We start from the raw sequence: 21173 nt of genomic DNA on the forward strand, positions 1-21173 counted from the left end.
CAAGGCAGTACTTATCATAATCACTGGTTGATAACAGACACTCTGTTAAGTTGTTACTACATACTCAGCACAGCAGACCCGGAGATATATTCAAAAAATAATAAAAATGATGTTTAATTTATGTAACAAAGCTTATCAGATATGTTTTACATTTATACTGAAAGTTTAGCTTTGATAATGATAGTATGAACAACTAATTCTGGATTCACTTGATTCACTAACACCCAGGCAACAATTGCATTTTAATTGTTTCATATCTCACGAAGATATTTTTTGATTAATTTTTTTTTTGGTATATATATCTGCAGGAGCAGGAATGCAATACATAGGACATCCTAATTAAAAAGGAAAATGGATCATCAAACAAGTAGATTATTATGAAATAAATGTAAAGGACCCTGGGGGGAAAACACGAGAATATAATCTTCAAACAGGGTAAGATCTGTGTGTGTGTGTGTGTGTGTGTGTGTGTGTGTGTGTGTGTGTGTCTCTCACTCTCTCTGTCTTTTAATATTGAAAACACCTGGATATTTCAGAGATGTAAGGTGAAAGTGACCTTGTAATAAGGAAAAATTCTTATATGGAGGAAAGATGCCTGAATGAGCAGACTAACTGGTTACTGAAATAAGAAAATCCTTCCAATCAGTTTGAAGTAAAGAGCTCATACATTTGTACAATGACTGAAATGACATTGACGGCCAATCGCTTTAAGTCTGCTCATGCACACATGCTGGCTGCCAGAGTGCTAACTTTATTCAAGATAGTTCTTGGTGAGAAAGAAAAGAAGAGGGAAGATTTGTGCCTGTGGGTACACAAATCTCATTTTTAAAGCATATATATACATACATATGTGTGTATATACACATACATGTGTGTATATATACATACATGTGTGTATATATACATACATGTGTGTATGTATGCATAGATGTGCATGTGTATACATACCTATGTGTATATACACACACATATGTGTATATACATATATATGTGTGTGTGTATAGATAGATAGATAGATAGATAGATAGATAGATAGATAGATAGATAGATATATATATATATATATATGGTTGTTTTTTCCATCTATTTTATATTTTCTGTCATTAGCCATCATTTATTTATTTATGTTTAATTTTTGGACTTCTTTAGGTGAAGCAACCCTGCTTCAGTGAATCCTTTGGTCCCACCCTTCCATCAATAAAGGGCATGTTAATGGCACAAAATAAACACACATTCCTCTGCCTCTTTGTGGAGCATGAGCAATATTTCAGCCATTGATTTGGTGAACTGCAAGACTTTTCCCAAGGCAGTATATTTCTTTGAGAACATTAGGTGACATTCTCAACCTAAATCTTTGTTTGTAGGTTACTAACTGCCTACAGTAAATTGTTTTTCTAGACAATATATCTGATTGCCTACAGGATCCTCCTTATTTCATAGAAGCTCAAAGTTAAAAGGAAGTTTGATATAAGATTCACCTACCATCTAACCCATATCTGATCCAGAATCCCTCTACAACATACTGAGCAAATGGTTATCCAGCCATCATTTGAAAATCTCTAGTGAGGGGGACCCAAAGCAACCCTTTTGACTTTTAAGCATTTCTAACTCTTAGAAAGTTTTTCCTTATATCAAGCCTCTACCTTTCATTGTAATGGTAATCAGGGCAGGATTTTTTTTCACTATTTTCTCTTTTGGAATGCTAAAGTAACCAAGTACCTTTGATTAAGTCTTACTAGGTGCAAAGCTCCAGACCCACACCCTTTTGCTGATTAGATATGAAGTCTTTGAGCCCTAAGAAGGGTATATAAACTCAGAGGTTAGCATTTTGTTTGGGGCTCTCACTCACTGGAAGAATGTTGATGTGGAGACTCTGGGTAGCCTCTGGAGCCCTCTCCACCCTGCCTGCTGCACCCCCATGCTTTAGAAAACACAGATGTTGGTGCTTCTCTGGTAACTATGTATTGTGATTTGGCTAGACAGAAATGTTCATCTGTTTATACTGTCTCTGTCTGCAATTTCTGTTTGTATTTGCTCTGAAGTTCAGGGTACTGGCTTTTCCTCCTCAACTAATTGAATGACATATATACATATATGTGTGTGTGTGTGTGTGTGTGTGTGTGTGTATGTTTAATTAAAGTAAAATTGTTAACCCCTTAAAGTTACTTTCCTTAGAAAAGCAGATCAGAGAACCTGTGCTGGCAGCTCTTGTTACTGGTCTTGTTGGGTCTTACACCCCTACAGTAGCTGCTTGCCACATAATTGTTATATGCATATGCATTCTTTCTCATTTCCTCCTAAATACTGAGGTTTATTTTCAGCAATAACTGTTCACCAAGATTGTTGGTTAGTGAAGAGCCTGTGATCCACACAGTTTGGAAAGGATATTCATGGTAAAGGAATTCTTGAAGTTTTATTTGTAGCCAAACGATCAAAATGGTTTCCCAAAGCAGCCCATTCAATTCTTTTTTTTTTCACTTTTGAGATTTTTTATTTTTACTTTTCAACACTCGGTTCTACATAATTTTGAGTTCCAGATTTCTTTCCCCCCACCCCTCTCCCTCCCCAAGGCAGCATGGAATCCAATATATCTTCTACGTATAACTTTGCATTGAACTTATTTACACACTAGTCAAGTTGTGAAGAAGAATTATGACCAATGGAATGAATCATGAGAAAGAAGAAATAGAACCAAAACCCCCCCCCCAAAAAAAACAACCCAAAACCCAAACCAAAAACAAAAGAGAAAAAAAGGAAAAAGAGATGAGCATAAAGTGAGCCTCAATCTGCATTCAGACTCCATAGTTCTTTCTCTGGATATAGATAGAATGATCCATCATGAGTCCTTTGGAGTTGTCTTTGCACCTTGTGTTCCTGAGAAGAGCAAAGCCTATCAGGGTTAGTCATCACAGAATCCATATCTGTGGTTGTGTATGATGTTCTTCTAGTTCTGCTCCGCTCACTCAGCATTACATCATGTAGGTTTTTCCAGGTTGTTATAAAGTCCATATCATCCCCATTTGTTATAGCACAATAGTATTCCATTATGTTAATATACCACAACTTGTTCAGCCATTCCCTAGTTGATGGGCATTCCCTTGATTTCCAATTCTTTGCTACTACAAAAAGAGCTGCTATAAATATTTTTGTACATATGGGTCCTTTTCCCACTTGTGTTATTGTTTCAACAATCTGGCTAGCAGCTGTTGTGGGGGTGAAAGACCAACAGAAGCCCAACAACAGGCACACTACCAGCATGCTGCAAAAGCCCAGGTTCTTTTGATCTGCTTTACTAAGGAAAGCAACGTTAAGGGGTTAACAAGCTTACTTTAATTCAGCATACAGACATCATTCAATTAGTCCAGGGGAAAAAGCCAGCACTATGAACTTCAGAGCAAAATACAAACAAATTACAAACATCGACAGACAGACCAAATATAATTCATAGTTACCAACATCTAAGTTCAGCCGGGAAGCTCATAAAAAGGGCTGGCCCAGAGTCAGTCACACCACCATAGCTGTGAGTAAGAGCTCCAAAAAATAGAAAGCCAACCCCTGGTTTTATATCTTTTTCAGGGTCAAGGGTGAGTCACACATGCGACTCACCCACGTGACCTAAAATCGTCACAAAGATGTGACTTAAACCCACGTGGTCTAAAAGCCTCTGATGTCCAAAACATGCCACTCAAACCCCTGTAAACTAGTCCCTCCCTTAGTTAGCCCCACCTGGGGCCCCACCTTGGTTGCTAATTCACACCCACATAGGTTTAGCACCTAATTGGGTTTTGGGTCTGGGGCTTAGCACCTAATAAGAATCAAAGACACTTAATTAATAATTTTAAAACAGTAATTGGTATTACAGTTCTCTCTTTGGGATACAACTCTAGAAGTAGTATTGCTGGGTCAAAGGGTATGAACATTTTTATAGCCCTTTGGCCATAGTTTCAAATTGCTCTCCAGAATGGCTGCATCAGTTCACAACTCCACCAGCAACATAACAATGTTCCAATTTTCCCACATCTTCTCCAGCATTTATCACTTTCCTGTTTTGTCATTTTGGCCAATCTGACAGGAGAGATGTGCTACTTAAGAGCTGTTTTGATTTGCATTTCTCTAATCAGTAGTGATTTTGAGCATTTTTTCATATACCTATAGACATCTTTAATTTCTTCCTCTGAAAACTGCCTGTTCATATCCTTTGACCATTTCTCCACTGGCGAATGACTTGTATTTCTATAAATTTGGCTCAGTTCCCTGTATATTTTAGAAATGAGGCCTTTATCAGAGATACTGGTTATAAAGATTTTCTCCCATTTTTCTGCCCCTCCTAATGTTTGTTGCATTTGCTTTTTTTATACAAAACATTTAAATTTAACATAATCAAAATTATTCATTTTGCATTTTGCAATGCTCTCTATCTCTTGTGTCATGAATCCTTTTCTTTTCCATAAATCTGATAGATAAACTATTCCTTGCTGTCCCAAATGGCTTATAGTATCAGTCTTTATTCCTAAATCATGAACCCATTTTGACTTTATTTTGGTATATAGTGTAAGATATTGGTCTATGCCCAGTTTCTGCCCTACCATTTTCAAATTTTCCCAGCAGTTTTTATGAAATAGTGAATTCTTAGTCCAGAAGCTGGATTCTTTGGGTTTATCAAAGTGTATGTTGCTATAGTCGTTGACTTCTCCATCTTGTGTACCTATCCTATTCCACTGATCCACCAGCTAGTTTTGATGACTGCTGCTTTACAGTACAGTTTAATATCTGGCATGGCTAGGCCACCTTCCCTAGCATTTCTTTTCATTAACACCCTAGATATTCTAGACCTCTTGTTCTTCCAGATGAATTTTGTTATTATTTTATCCAGCTCTGTAAAATAAGTTTTTGGTAGTTCGATTGGTATGGCACTGAATAGATAGATTAATTTAGGTAAAATTGCTATTTTTATTATATTAGCTTGGCCTACCCATAAGCAAGTGATATTTTTCCATTTATTTAGATCTGACTTTATTCGCATGAAAAGTGTTTCATAATTTTGTTCATATAGTTCCTGGGTTTGTCTTGGCAGACAGACTCCCAAATATTATATAGTGTCTACAGTAACTTTGAATGGAATTTCTCTTTCTGTCTCTTGCTGTGGGGCTTTGTTAGTAATTTATAGGAATGCTGAGGATTTATGCAGGTTTATTTTATATCTTGCAACTTTGCTAAAGTTTTTTATTATTTTGTGGCGGAGCCAAGATGGCGGCTGGAAAGTAGGGACTAGCGTGAGCTCCCTGCCGAGTCACTCCAAAAACCTATAAAAAATGGCTCTGAACCAATTCTAGAATGGCAGAACTGACAAAACAGCAGAGGGAAGCAGGGCTCCAGCCCAGGACAGCCTGGATGGTCTCTGGGTGAGGTCTGTCCCACACGGAGCTGGGAGCTGGGAGCAGAGTGGAGCGGAACAGAGCCCAGCACGAGCAGCATGGACCAACCAGACCAGGAGCTGGGCGGAATGTGCCCTACCACCCTGAATCAGTGAGCTGCGGCAGTCACCAGACTTCTCAACCCACAAACACCAAAGACAACAGAGAAGGTTAGTGGGAAAAGCTGCGGGAGTGGAAGGAGTTCACAGTTCGGCTACCAGTCCTGAGGGCAGTGGAGGTGGGGCAGCTACAGTTGCAGTTGCTTCCAGGCCACAGGCCCACCTGGTGGGAGGAATTAAGTGGTGGATCAGAGCAGGAGTGCACAGCCTGCTGAAGATTTAAGCCCAGTCTGGGTTGGGGGTTCTTGGGGAAGGAGCAGTGCTGGTGTGGCAGAGCTGGCACATCCCCCCCAAACATGGAACATAGAACTCTTCAGTCTACAAGCAGTCATACCCCACTGAAAAACTCAAGGGCCAATTTAGTTGGTGGGGAATATGGCCAGGCAGCGAAAACACACCCAGATTCAGTCTCAGACTTTGGATTCTTTCTTTGGTGACAAAGAAGACCAAAACATACAGAGAGAAGAAGTTAACAAAGTCAAAGAGCCTACAACAGAAACCTCCAAGAAAAACATGAACTGGTCTCAGGCCATGGAAGAGCTCAAAAAGGAGTTGGAAAAGCAAGTTAGAGAAGTAGAGGAAAAATTGGGAAGAGAAATGAGAATGATGCAAGAAAACCATGAAAAACAAGTCAATGACTTGCTAAAGGACACCCAAAAAGTGCTGAAGAATACATTGAAGAAAACAACACCTTAAAAACTAGACTAACACAAATTGCAAAAGAGCTCCAAAAAGCCAATGAGGAGAAGAATGCCTTGAAAGGCAGAATTTGCCAAATGGAAAAGGATGTTCAAAAGACCACTGAAGAAAATACTACCTTAAAAATTAGATTGGAGCAAGTGGAAGCTAGTGACTTTATGAGAAATCAAGATATTATCAAACAGAACCAAAGGAATGAAAAAATGGAAGACAATGTAAAATATCTCATTGGAAAAACCACTGACCTGGAAAATAGATCCAGGAGAGATAATTTAAAAATTATTGGACTACATGAAAGCCATGATCAAAAAAAGAGCCTAGATATCATCTTTCAAGAAATTATCAAGGAGAACTGCCCCGATATTCTAGAGCCACAGGGCAAAATAGAAATTGAAAGAATCCATCGATCGCCCCCTCAAATAGACCCCAAAAAGAAATCTCCCAGGAATATTGTCGCCAAATTCCAGAGCTCCTAGATCAAGGGGAAAATACTGCAAGCAGCCAGAAAGAAACAATTTGAGCATTGTGGAAACATAATCAGAATAATCCAAGATCTGGCAGCTTCTACATTGAGAGATCGAAGGGCTTGGAATACGATATTCTGGAGGTCAATGGAGCTAGGATTAAAACCTAGAATCACCTACCCAGCAAAACTGAGTATCATGCTCCAAGGCAAAATATGGACTTTCAATAAAATAGAGGACTTTCAAGCTTTCTCAGTGAAAAGACCAGAACTGAATAGAAAATTTGACTTTCAAACACAAGAATCAAGAGAAGCATGAAAAGGTAATCAAGAAAAAGAACAAGAAAAAGAAATTGCAAGGGACTTACTAAAGTTGAACTGTTTTGTTTACATTCCTACATGGAAAGATGACATGTATGATTCATGAGACCTCAGTATTAGGGTAGCTGAAGGGAACATGCATATATATATATATATATGTTTATGTATATATATAAGTGAATGTATATGTGTGTATATATCTATGTGTGTATATATGTGTATATATATATACATACATATATATATATATATATATATATATATATATAGAGAGAGAGAGAGAGAGAGAGAGAGAGAGAGAGAGAGAGAGAGAGGACACAGGGTGATTTGAAGATGAAGGGAAGATATCTAAAAGAAATAAAATCAAATTAAGGGATGAGAGAGGAACATACTGAGAGAGGGAGATAGGGAGAGATAGAATGGGGTGGATTATCTCACAAAAAGGTGGCAAGAAGAAGCAGTTCTGTAGGAAGAGAAGAGAAGGCAGGTGAGGGGGAATGAGTGACTCTTGCTCTCATCAGATTCGGCCTGAGGAGGGAATACCATACATACTCAATTGGGTATCTTACCCCACAGGAAAGAAGAGGGAAGAAGATAAAAAAAAATAAAGGGTGGATGATGGAGGGGAGGGCAGATGGTTGTGGAGGTAATCAAAAAACAAACACTTTCAAAAGGGGACAGGGTCAAGGGAGAAAATTCAATAAAGGGGGATGAGTTGGGAAGGAGCAAAATATAGTTAGTCTTTCACAACATGAGTATTGTGGAAGGGCTATACATAATGATACACATGTGGCCTATGTTGAATTGCTTGACTTCTTAGGGAGGGTGGGTGGGAAGGGAAGAGGGGAGAGAATTTGGAACTCAAAGTTTTAAAAACAGATGTTCAAAAACAAAAAAAAAAACGTTTTTGCATGCAACTAGAAAATAAGATACACAGGCAATGGGGCATAGAAATTTATCTTGCCCTACAAGAAAGGAAGGGAAAAGGGGATGGGAGGGGAGTGGGGTGACAGAAGGGAGGATTGACTGGGCAACAGGGCAATCAGAATATATGCCATCTTGGAGTGGGGGAGAGGGTAGAAATGGGGAGAAAATTTGTAATTCAAACTCTTGTGAAAATCAATGGTGTAAACTAAATATGTTAAATAAATAAATTTATATTTAAAAAAGTTTTTTATTATTTCAAGTAGTTTTTTACTTGATTCTCTAAGTAAATCATTATATCATTTGCAAAAAGTGATAATTTACTTTCTTCTTTGCCTATTCTAATTCCTTCAATTTCTTTTTCTTCTCTTATTGCTACAGCTAATGTTTCTAGTACCAAATTGAGTAGTTGAGTAGTAGGGGTGATAACGGACATCCTTGTTTCACCCCTGATCTAAGTGGGAATCCAAATAAAACAAATAATGCTTGTTGATGGTTTTTGGTAGATGCTATTTATAATTTTAAAGAAGGCTACATTTATTCCTATGCTTTCTAGTGTTTTTTAGTAGGAATGGGTGTTGTATTTTATCAAAGGCTTTTTCTGCATCTATTGAGATGATCATATGGTTTCTGCTAGTTTTGTTGTTGATATGCTCAATTATGCTGATAGTTTTCCTAATATTGAACCAGCCTTGCATTCCTGAAATAAATACTACCTGGTCATGGTGTATTACTCCTGTGATAAGTTGCTGCCATCTTTTTGCTAATATTTTATTTAAAATTTTTGCATCAATATTCATTAGGGAAATTGGTCTATAATTTTCTTTCTCTGTTTTGACTCTACCTGGTTTGGGTATTAGTACCATATTTATGTCATAAAAAGAATTTGATAGGACTCCTTCTTCACCTATTTTCCTGAATAGTGTATAAAGTATAGGAATTAATTGTTCTTTAAATGTTTGATAAAATTCACATGTAAAACCATCTGGCCCTGGAGATTTTTTCTTAGGGAGTTCATTGATGGCTTGCTTAATTTCTTTTTCTGAGATGGGATTATTTCAAAATTTTATTTCCTCTTCTGTTAACCTGGGCAATTTATGTTTTTGTAGATATTCATCCATATCCCTAAGGTTCTCAAATTTATGTGCATACAATTGGGCAAAATAATCCCTAATTGTTGTTTTGATTTCGTCTTCATTAGAGGTGAATTCACCCTTTTCTTTTTTGATACTGGTAATTTGATTTTCTTCTTTCTTTTTTTTTTAGTCAAATTGACCAAAGGTTTATCAATTTTATTGGTTTTTTCATAAAACCAGCTCTTTGTTTTATTTATTAATTCAATAGTTTTCTTGGTTTCAATTTTATTAATCTCTCCTTTGATTTTCAGTATTTCTAATTTGGTATTTATTTGGGGATTTTCAATTTGTTCTTTTTCTAGCTTTTTCAGTTGCATGCCCAATTCATTGATCTCCTTTTTCTCTATTTTATTCATATAAGCATTTAGAGATATAAAACTTCCCCTAAGAACTACTTTTGATGCATCCCATTAGTTTTGGTATATTGTCTCTTTATTGTCGTTCTCTTGAATGAAGTTATTAACTGTTTCTCTTATTTGTTCTTTGGCCCACTCATTCTTTAGAATTAGATTATTTAGTTTCCAATTAATTTTTTACTTATTTTTCCATGGTTCTTTGTTACAAATAATTCTTATTGCATCATGACCTGACAAGTATGCTTTGACTACTTCTGCTTTTCTGCACTGGACTGTGAGGTTTTTATGCCCTAGTACATGGTCGTTTTGAGCATGTGCCATGTACTGCTGAGAAAAAGTATATTCCTTTTTATCCCCTTTCAGTTTTCTCCAGAGTTATATCATATCTGCCTTTTCTAATATTCAGTTCACTTCCTTAATTTTTTTCTTATTTATTTTGAGGTTAGATTTATCAAGTTCAGAAAAGGGGAGGTTGAAGTCTCCCATTATTATACTTTTACTGTCTATTGTTTCCTATAACTCCCTTAACCTCTCCTCTAAGAATCTGCATGCCATACCACTTGGTGCATATATGTTAAACAATGATATTGATTCATTGTTTATGGTCCCTTTTTAGAAGGATGTAGTGTCTTTCTTTATCTCTTTTAATTAAATCTATCTTTACTTTTGCTTTGTCTGAGATTAGGATTGCTATACCTGCTTTTTTTACTTTAGCTGAAGCACAATATATTTTACTCCAGTCTTTAACCTTTACACCTGTGTGCATCCCCCCCTTTCAAATGTGTTTCTTGTAAACGGCATGTTGTAAGATTATGGTTTTTAATCCATTCTGCTATCTGCTTCCGTTTTATGGGAGAATTCATCCCATTCATGTTCACAGTTATGATTTCTACCAGTGTCTTTTTCTCCTTCCTATTTCCCCTCTTTTATGCTTTTATTTCTCCCTTTCCCCTTCTACTCCTCAACAAAGTTTTGCTTTTGACTGCTGCCTTCCTCAGTTTACCCTCCCTCTTGACTCCCCTCCCTTATCATTTTCCACTTGCTACTTCTTCCCTCCTTTCTGACCACCCTCTTCCTTTTTTCCCCCTTTCCCCTCCTACTGCCTGTAGGATAAATTTAATTTCTATACTTATCAGGGTATGTTATTCCCTTTTTGAACCAGATCTGATGACAGTAAAGCTCAAATACTGCTCTTCTCCCTCCCTTCTTTCCCTCTACTGTAATGTGGTTTTGTGCCTCTTCATTTGATGTAATTTACCCTTTTCTACTACCTCCTTACCTTGTCTCCCATAACCCTCCCTTTACCTCTCTTAATTATGTTTTTAATCCTTATATCAGTTATTTTATAAAGACATCCACAGTCTATGTGTATCCTTTTCAATTGTCATAATAGCTGTACTATTCTCAAGATTGACATATATACATATACATACATACATATATACATGTATAACATTGCATAAGATGATATAATCCTATATAAAAATCCTAGATTCCCATATGGACAATACAATAGAGTCTTGTACCCCGTGCCAGCCAGGTGTCCCCAGCAATCTCCTTTGGACAAGTTATCTGGCTCCCTTACCATATGTGGGCTGAGAGCTCCAGAAACAGTCATTGTTAATTCAGTCATTCCCAAGACTTGCTGCTAACTTCCTGAGGCTCAGTTGGCTACTGTCTTGCTTGGGTATGGCCTGTGCTAGACTCCATTCCTTCTCACCCCATTGAGACAGACCTTTCCTGTCAACCTTCTAAGTTGTCTTGGGTTGGAAAAAATGTTTCAACCTGTCCTTTTATTGATTCTGCTGTTCTAGAATTCATTTTGATGTGTTTTTTTTTAAGTTTTTGTAGGAGAGTTTGGGAGAGCTCAAGTGAGTCTTTCCTCTGCAGTCCTGGCTCTGTCTCAGTTGGCATGGTTTTGAGATTTTCTCCCCAGCTCTATTCAGCAGTATGTGAAAATAATGAGTAAGGAAAGTTATCATGAAAGACAATGAGCTATTTTGGTCGTGTAGTTTGAAATGATGAATTCTACAAGCGAAAATATCCTGTTGGTAGTTAAACATGTGGAGCTCAGAAGAGAGATTAGGAGAAGAGCTTTAAGAGTCATTTGAATAGAGGTGATAGTTAACACTGGAAGTGAAAGATATTGACAACGAACATAGTGCTGAGAGAGTAGAACTAAGGAGGGACCTATGGGAAACATTCACATTAAGAAACTGGAGAATATGAGAAACTACTGGAATAGGAGTAGTAGAGGTAGGAGATGCAGCAATGTGATAACTACTAGAGAAACGTATATCTGGAAGAAGGGAGTGGTCAATAGGGTTAAAAGTTACAAAAAGGTAGAAAATATGAAGGCCATTGGAATTAGAGGTGTGTGGGAGCTATTGAAGGGATTTATACCCCACTGTCTCTTTAATCTAAGGGGCTGCATTTACACTCCATTGTTAAGAAATCCTGGGACCATTCCTATGAAAACAATAACAACTATTTCAAATGTCTTTGAAGTAGTCATTATCCAATTTCTATCACTCCTTGAAGGTTTTCAGTCTTCCATGTTATATATCATGGGAACTTCTTTAACTTCCCTCTTTTTTGTTAGGGAATTCCCCACCCACCAACTTTTATTGTCACAAAAAGGTTCTGCCTACAACATTTATTGCTTTGAGGAAATGCTAGGGCAAGTATAAATTACATAACTATGCATACAAAGGTATGATTGGCAACGTGACTCCTTAATCAGAGAAAAATTTGCACTATGGCTGGATGCTATTTTCCTATGCCTCTTAGAAAGTACTCATGGGAGAGCTAGGCTTTAAGTTGTTGTTCTGAAAGCAATTAAAGGTAGATTTTTAGTTTTTTGGCTTGAATGGCTTCATTTGACCTTTGTTGATCTTTTCTTCAATTCAGCAAGTATTTATTAAGTCTATTATGGTCAAGGCATTTGGAAAGGCAGCAGGTATAAAAAAAGGAAGAAAAAAGTGACAGTCCATGATATCAAGGAGTTTACAGCCTAGCAGAGAAATTAAGACATGTATAAAATTAAGTACAATAAAACATAGTTAAGGCAATGAGAAATTCAAGCTGTAGGGATGGTTTATAGCTTCAAGATGAGGTGGCATCTGAACTCAATCCTGAAGGATATCAACAGTGGAGATTTGGAAGGAAGAAGTCTTTTTTTTTTCAACAAAAGTCTTTAATTCTACTACTACTGTTACCTACTGTGCTAGGCTAGGCTTTCTGGGGCACACATAAAAGATGAACCTGACTGAAGGACTAAAGTAGAAAAGATAGAGTGAAACAATAAGAGATATTTTCAAAACATTATGTGAATACGGAGGTATTTCCATCTAGGGAGATCAGGGAATGCTTCATAAAAGGAGGCAGCACTGGATCTGGAGCTTGAAGATGATTGAGCATTCAACAGGAAGACCTAAGTAGGGGTGGGGTGGGAGAAGGGCATCCCTGGAAAAGGGAATAGTGTGAATAAGGGATTTTAGGATCATAGATTTAGTGATAAAGAGCAAAGAGGGGTAGGAGAGGTCAGAAAGATAGAATTAGGAGAATCAGTATCAAAGAAACAAAGGGCAAATTTCAACAATTTTAACTTTAATTTTACATTTCTCTTTAAGCTATAATTTGCTTATTTCATAGTTTTATTCCCTTTAAAATCAGGGTAAAAGGAGTGACATTGTATAGGAGACTGCTGATAGTTTGTCCTTCAAAGGGCAATGGGTTCAAAGGATTTCTTTATGAAAACTTAGCTCTCAGAAGAGACTTTCTGCTCCAGTCTCAGGCATTCCCTGGACCTGAAGGCCATTGGGGAAAGTTAAGAACCCCACATCAAAATCATAACTTCTGGCAATACACCTGAGCTACAGTACAAAATTTTCTCTAGGAAAGAAATTCACTTAGTACCTAAAATAGTTCAGAATTCCTAGTAGGACTTATGTCTAGAAACTGTATGTTTAATCCTTGTATGAAGAAATCTGAGAATTTAAAACCATATTAAGCTTATTTTTGGTTTGCATAATAAACCCCTCTTCTTTTCTTATATTTTCATATTTTTATTTTCGTTTAGTTTGAGGTTTTTGTTGTTCTGTTTTGTTTTGTTCAAGGCTGGCACTATCTATCTCACCCAGGATAGAAGTACAATGGCCACTCATGGGCCTGATCCCATTACTGATTATCATCAGAGCTTTTAATTTGCTCATTTTGGCCTGGCCTGACTTGCCCCTCCTTAGACAGCTTGGTGACCACCCCCCCCCCTACTTCAGAGAATTCCCATATTTGTACCGAACTTAGGGACAGCATCCAATTGGTTTAGCACAATGTATCTCAGAACTCAGAGCTCAAGTAATCTACTAGTCTCAGCTTTCCTAGCGGCTGGGATTAGAGTACCTGCTATATAGTAGGGGCTTAATAAATGTCTGTTGACTGACCATACCCAGGTCATACTTTACAAATGAGTTTTTGACAAAATGTATTGAGCAGCTACTATCTCTTAACATTGTGGTAGGGAGTACAAAGGCGGTACAGAAAAGATATGATTTATAACCACAAAGAACTTATATAATGATGGAGACCAAGCACCTGCACAAGAAATAGTAAAAATAAAATGAATGCAAGGCACAATATATGTGGCAGATGACATGGTAGGAATTACCAACATACCTGGATGAAGTTATACCTGAGGTAATTTTGAATTATCACCTCAAAACAATAAGAGACTCAAAATTACAAAGCAATATGTTACCATATATTGCTTTGTAACTTTGAGTCTGTTATTATTTTGAAGTGACACTAGTTGGAATCTAGACGCCTAACACTTCTTACTTCCTTTAACTCACTAAAGATCCTGAAGCTTTATTCAAGGAATATTTGTTGTTGTTCAGTCATTTTAGTCATGCCTGACTCTTTGTGACCCCATTTGGGGTTTTCTTTGCAAAGATGGTGAAGTGGTTTGCAATTTCATTTTACAGATAAAGAAACCAAGACAAAACAGTGTTAAGTGACTTGCCCAGCATCACACAGCTAGTAAGTGTGTGAGGCTAGATTTGAACTCAGGAAGATGAGTCTTCCTGACTCCAAGCCCAGCAGTCTATCAATATTACCACCTGGCTACCCCAAGAAATATATAGAACATTGTTTATGAGTGAGAGAAGATAACCTTCAATGAAAGATAATTTTTATTACTCAGCATTACTCTTTCAAGTTCCCTTGGTCCAGAGAAAGAAGCCTTACTTAACTTCTCCCAAAGGGTTGGGAAGGAAGGAAGGAAGGAAGGAAGGAAGGAAGGAAGGAAGGAAGGAAGGAAGGAAGGAAGGAAGGAAGGAAGGAAGGAAGGAAGAAAAGCATTTATTCTTTACTCATATCCAAAGGTCCAGATTTTAGAAACCAGCTTGAATCACAAACCAGATCACAGAAAAGAGCTAATGAGGGGCAGATAAGCAAATGCTGAGTTATTTTACTCTGCCATAACCCCAGCTGAAAGCTCCTGACTTTTAACTGTTTGTTCTGACTTCATAGAAACAAGATTATGGGCTCAGAGCTTGCAGAACTTTAGAGATCATCCCTCATTTAACAGGTAAGGAAAATGAGGACTACAGAGGGTTTAAGTGACTAGCCTAACATCACAGTCAGTAAATCATGTGGTTGGGATTCAAAGGTAGGAAGTTGGAATTCAAATTATGTTATATAATGCTGTCTTGGTATTCAAAAGTCCTCTACTGGGAGCCAAAGTTGCAATTTTAACACATTTATACCAGCAATTGTGAAAATACAACATTTTGATGGCTCTATTGTTTGCAACAACCAGTAGGATTATTGTTTATTGGACACAGTTAATTTTAACCAGAAGAATAAAGGCTACCAGTGCTGGGCATAATGCACTGTACACAGTAAATACATTATAAATGTATGTTGAACTGAATTGATTTCAGAAGTCTAGGTTTGAAGTCTGATTCCAACACTACTCACCTGTTTCATTCTCATTTCTTCATTTTAAAATGAGATTAATAATATTAATAATAATAAAATGAGAGTAATAATATAAGTGAGAAAGTAAAATTATTCTATATTTTTTATTGATGCTCTTTACAGTTAATTGATTTTGCCCTGTAACTGCCTAAGTCATCATTCCTTATCTCTGGATTTAATTCAGGAATTCATCTGGCTTGCAATTAGCTATGTCTAGGAATCTAGTTCTCTTGTTAATCACCATTCCATTCTTGCCTCAAGGAAATCTGCTATCCTGGAGGAATGAGGGTGGACACCAGGGAGTCTGGTCTACTATATTTATACCACCAAGTTAGCCTCCAAGGATGTCTAGTTTGCTATCCAAAGAAGTCTGGGCCACTATCTCTGACCTTGCAGTTGAACTCAAACAATGAACATTTCTTAGTCACAGAAGGGAAGGGGGGTTCATGCTAGACCCTCATTCCCAATTTCCGACCAATCATATTGTTTCTCATGTCTCAACTCTGTAACCAATTATATTGATTTCACCATTCATGATGTTGAACTCTTGTAACCAACTGTAACTTGACCCCTGCCTAAGAAGTCCTATTTTTTGTTCTGTACTCCCCCAAAACTACAAAAGGGGGCTGTCCTTCTTGTTGGGGTCTTTGACTTAACTAAGACAGCCACTGACCTACGTTACTACCAGGTTCAGACCCTGCTAATAAACAATTATATTTTTTGGAGACAATGTGCCTCAGTTTATTTTTGTTGAATTTCACTGGTGACACAGAGTTGTTGGGAGAAAAGTATTTTATAAACCCTTAAATAATCAGCAAGATAGGTGAGTTACTAGTGAGTTATTAGTGTGGGCCAACTGTCATCAAATAGCATTGCCATCAAAACACATGGTTTGTTAAGTGAGTTTCACGTATAAAAACTCAGTAAGTTCATTAAGGACAATTTATTAAAGGCAGGTAATATATCTTTGATTTCTTTTGTTTAGTACTTACTACATGATTTTGCATACAGCAGGCCTTCGTATATATATTTGACTGAAAAACAAGAATTCGCCTTTGGAAGTAAACAAAACAGGGGCTATAAGAAACTGATAAGAAAAAAGAAAAATAAAAAGATCTCTTATTGCTAAATTTTTTTGCCATTGTTACAAAGAGAGATGTTTTTATAGCATAAAGGATTTGGGATTAGCACTAAATGGAATGATAGGACTCAAAGCATAAGGTTGTAACCATTTGTAACATCTGTATTAAATGACTGGTCAGCTGCTGATACATCTTATATTCTGGACTGGAAACAGTCTGAAGCATGGAAGGCATAACCTCAGGAAGAAGAGCCTTTTATGGGAGCAGAAGAATTAATATTACCTTCTCTGTGACTCAAGAGGGAGTAATGCTAAAAACAGGGAGAAGATAATTAGGTTGTGAACTATTACAGACAATATAACAGTGCTTAGTAATATCTGGACCAATCAATTCTCCTTGTTTTTGTTTTCTGCTTTAAGAAACAGTGTAAGGAAATCCAGGAAGACTTATATGAATTGATGCAAAGTGAAGTGAGCAGAACCAGAACAGTCTACACAATAACAGCAATACTGTAAAACTATGAGACTTAGCAATTCTGATGAATACAATAAACCATTAGAATTCCAAAAACTCGTGATGAAAAATGCTAACCACTTCAGATAGAGAACTGATGGACTGAGGGCATATTTTTTTCCTTGATTTGGTACCCACCCTCAACCCTGAACAGGGCTAATGTGGAAATATATTTCGCATAACTTCACATGTATAAGAGGTATTGTGTTTCTTGTCTTCTTAATGGTTGGGATAGGGGGAGAGACAATTTGGAACTGAAAATAAAAATAAAATTGAATTTAAGAAACAGTATAAGGAATAAATTAATTATAGAATATCAAATGTGACTTCAAATGGGGATATAGGACTTTATGTAACTATGAGGAAGTTTTTGAAAAGTTTTCTTGCAAGAAGTGAAATGCTTGCTGGTACACTGAGTTTACATGGGAATGTGGATTCTTCTTACCAGAGGTTATTACCACAGCTTTTCCATTCTTATTTTGCATTTATTTTCTCTACCATGTAGAATACATTTATTTTGTCTATCATGTAGAACAGCGCTTCTTAAACTGTGGGTCACAAAAAATTTGGCAACAGTAAAAGATTTCTGAATGACCAAAAATTAATTCAAAATTCAATGAATCCAAGGTGTTTCTGGCATCACTTACCCATTTGCATTGCGCAACTTCACTGCAGCTTTGGTGCTGAACACAAAACATGTGCACTTTGCACTGCGCATGCCCTTAGGTCACACAATACCAGTGAAAACTGCCAGTTTGCCAAAAGGGGTCTTGAGTGGAAAAAGTTTAAGAAGCCCCGATGTAGAATGAGATTTGGACTAGAAGACACAAAAATAGTTAATAGAGAGTTGATATACAAGACAAGCAGGAAGAAAGTGTCCCTAATGTCACCAGACCTAAAATGAACTATATCCCAAGGTATTTAAAGAAGTCGCATATATGACTGGACCAGGCATAATGAAAGAGGTACCACAAAACTAAAGATGAAGAAATATCCGGATTTTCAAAAAAAAATACAAAGAATGTAACCTGACTTCCCAGTAAGTCTAGAACACATTACTACATATCTAAATGAATATTTAGAAAAGGAAGTAGTAATTACAAAGAATCAGCATGTCTTCATTAAAAAAAGTTATGCTTATGTCAATAGAGGGAGAAGAAGTTTTTGACAAAGTTCAATGCACATTTATGGTAAAAAGCCTACAAATAATTAGGCAAAGGATTTTTAAAATAAGATTTTTTAAGACCATCCATAACCAAATATGCAATATATGCAATAAGAAACGTAAGAAGCTTTCCCAATAAATACATAAGTAAAGCAAGGATGTCCTTTTTTCCTTCTGTTATATGACAGGAGTGCTAGAAATGCTAGTGGTAGCTATAATATAAGAGAAAGAAATAAAGATAGGTATTTTTTGACCACATAAGGAATCAGCAAAGAAAAAGACAATGCATGGCTTCAGTAATGAAAGATGCTGGCTACAATATAAATCCAGAAAAATCAATGGCATTTCCATATTACAATAACAAAATCCAGGAAGTAATAACAGAAAGGCAAAATCCTATTTAAAATAACTACAAAATGTACAAAATATCTAGAAGTCAATCTACCAAAACAATTCAGTACCTCTATAGATACAATTATAAAATGCTACTCAAAAAAATGTAGAACTTAAATAATGAAAAGGATATTCAGTACTCATGGCTAAGCTTTGTTAATATAATAAAAATGACAATGCTACAGTAGTAATTTACACACTTAGTGCCTATACTAAACCAGCCTACCAAAAGAATATTCTGTAGAGCTAGACAAAATAATAATAAAAAAATTATTTAGAGGAACCAAAAATCTAGAACATCAAGGTAAATGAAGAGATACATTTGGTGGAAGGGAAGAATAGCACTTGCAAACATAAATCTACAAGCAGAATTCATCAAAAGCATTTTGTACAGGTTAAGAAATAGAAAACTAAATCAATGGAACAGTCTATACAAAGAAGAACCAAAAGTAACTGAACTCAATAACCCAGTGTTCATAAAACTTGAAAACATAAATTACCTAGGAAAGAATTTCCAATTTGATAAGAATTACTGGAAAAACTGGAAGTAGTGGCAGAAATTGGGTTTATACCAACATATTACATCACATGCCACAAAAAGGTAAAAATGCATAGATGACTTGAATATTAAATATCATACTTTTAAAAAATCAGAAGAGAAGTAAATCATATATCTTTTCTTAACCAAATAAAAAATGGATAACTTCAAATTGCATACATTTGGAACTTTTTCATTAAAAAAAAATGTAGCCAGGATAAGAGGAGAAGCAGTTAACTGGGAAAAAAATCTGAATCAAATATTTTGGGTATGAGTGTAACAGGCAAAATATATAGAGAATTAACACAAATATATAACAGAAAGCCACTCCCCAATATACTGGAGATCAAAAGATATGAAAAAAAGAAAAATTGAAAACTATTAACATCATGTGAAAGAATTCCCTCAAATTTCTAATGTTAAGAGAAAAGCAAATCAAAACAACCCTGAAGTCCCTTCCCCTCATACCCAGGAAACTGACAAAGATGATAAAAGATAAGAATGGTTAGTGTTGGAGAGGATGTGGAAAGATAGGCACAAAAATACATTTTTTTTGGTGGAGCTGGGAATTGCAACTATTCTGGAAAGCAACTCGGAATGATGTGGAAAAAGTGACAAACATGTCCATACCATTTGACTCAGAGATTCTACTTCCCAAGAAGGTCAATGATAAAAATAGAGGCCCCACTAAACATTTATAGCAACACCTTTTGTGGTAGCAAATAACTGGTAACAAAGCAATGTCCACTAAATTGGACTAAAGGAATTACATAAATGTAATAGAATATTTCTATGCTATAAGAAATGATGAATATGATGCATACTGAGAAGCATGGCAAGACTTATGGGAACTGATGAAAATTGAAACAAAACCAGGAAAACATTCATGACTACAACAATACAAAAAGGAAAGAAAACAAAACAACTGTAAATGATAAAAATTTGTCCCAAAGAAGAGATATGAGAAGACACAGGAATGGGGATCACCCATACGGCTATTACATATAATATCAGACTTTTTCAATGTCAGATTGGCTAAATTTTTCTTCTTTTTAAAACTTCTTTATTATAAGGTATGCCTTTCTGGGAGGGAATGGTTGAAGGGACACAGTACAATATAAAAACAAAGGATATCAACAAAAATTTATTTTTAAAAACTGAACTATGAAAGACTAAACTTATTTCCTTTGGGGGGAAGGGGACACAGAGTCACTAGTCTAGATCAGGAAAATACAGTGGAAGAGCAAAACTTCTGACTCTCATGATATTCTTTTTTTGTATCATAGACCCCTTTGGCCTATGGACCCCTTCTCAGAATAATGTTTTTAAATGCATAAATATATAAGATTACAAAAAACCCAACTACTCTGAAAGTTATTTTTTTTAAGTTCAAAAACCTCAAGTTAAACCTCAAGTTAAGAACTCATTGAAAGAAGTCTCTAATGGCAAGCCAATATCCATGTTTGGTCCTGGATTATTTAATATGTGTATCACTGACTTGAAGAAGATTAGCTGGAATGCACAATAGAAAGTGTGCTGGATATGTAGTCAGAAGAATCCAGTTCTGCTCAAATACCAGTTTTGCTACTTGCTACCTGTGTGACCTGGAACCTAAATAGCTCCGAGTCTCAGTTTTTCATTTAGAAAAAAAGAAGGTTCAACTAAGTGACCTCTAATGTCGCTTCTAGATCTAATAAATGCCTACCAGCTTAACAGATAAAGCAAAGATGGGAGGGATTGCTAACACACTGATGAACAAGTTAGGATCCCAACAAATCTTGACAGATTCTACAAGCTGGCCAATTCTAATGAGACGAAACACGGTTGGAAAATGTAAAGTCTTACATTGGGTTCAAAAATCACTTACGCCAGTACAATATTGGGAAGGCATTGCTAGTTTGTGTAAAGAAGATCTGGGGAATATGGTGGGTTTCAAATTCAATGAAACAATGTAACAAACATTAACATCACTTTGGGCTACATTTAGAAAGGCACAGAGTCCAGAGAGCAGATGACCCTACTGTGCTCTGCCTTGGTTAAATCACGTCTGACATACTGTGCTCAGTCACGG

The sequence above is a fragment of the Trichosurus vulpecula genome, chromosome 4 (assembly GCF_011100635.1).
Source record: "Trichosurus vulpecula isolate mTriVul1 chromosome 4, mTriVul1.pri, whole genome shotgun sequence".
NCBI lineage: Eukaryota > Metazoa > Chordata > Mammalia > Diprotodontia > Phalangeridae > Trichosurus > Trichosurus vulpecula.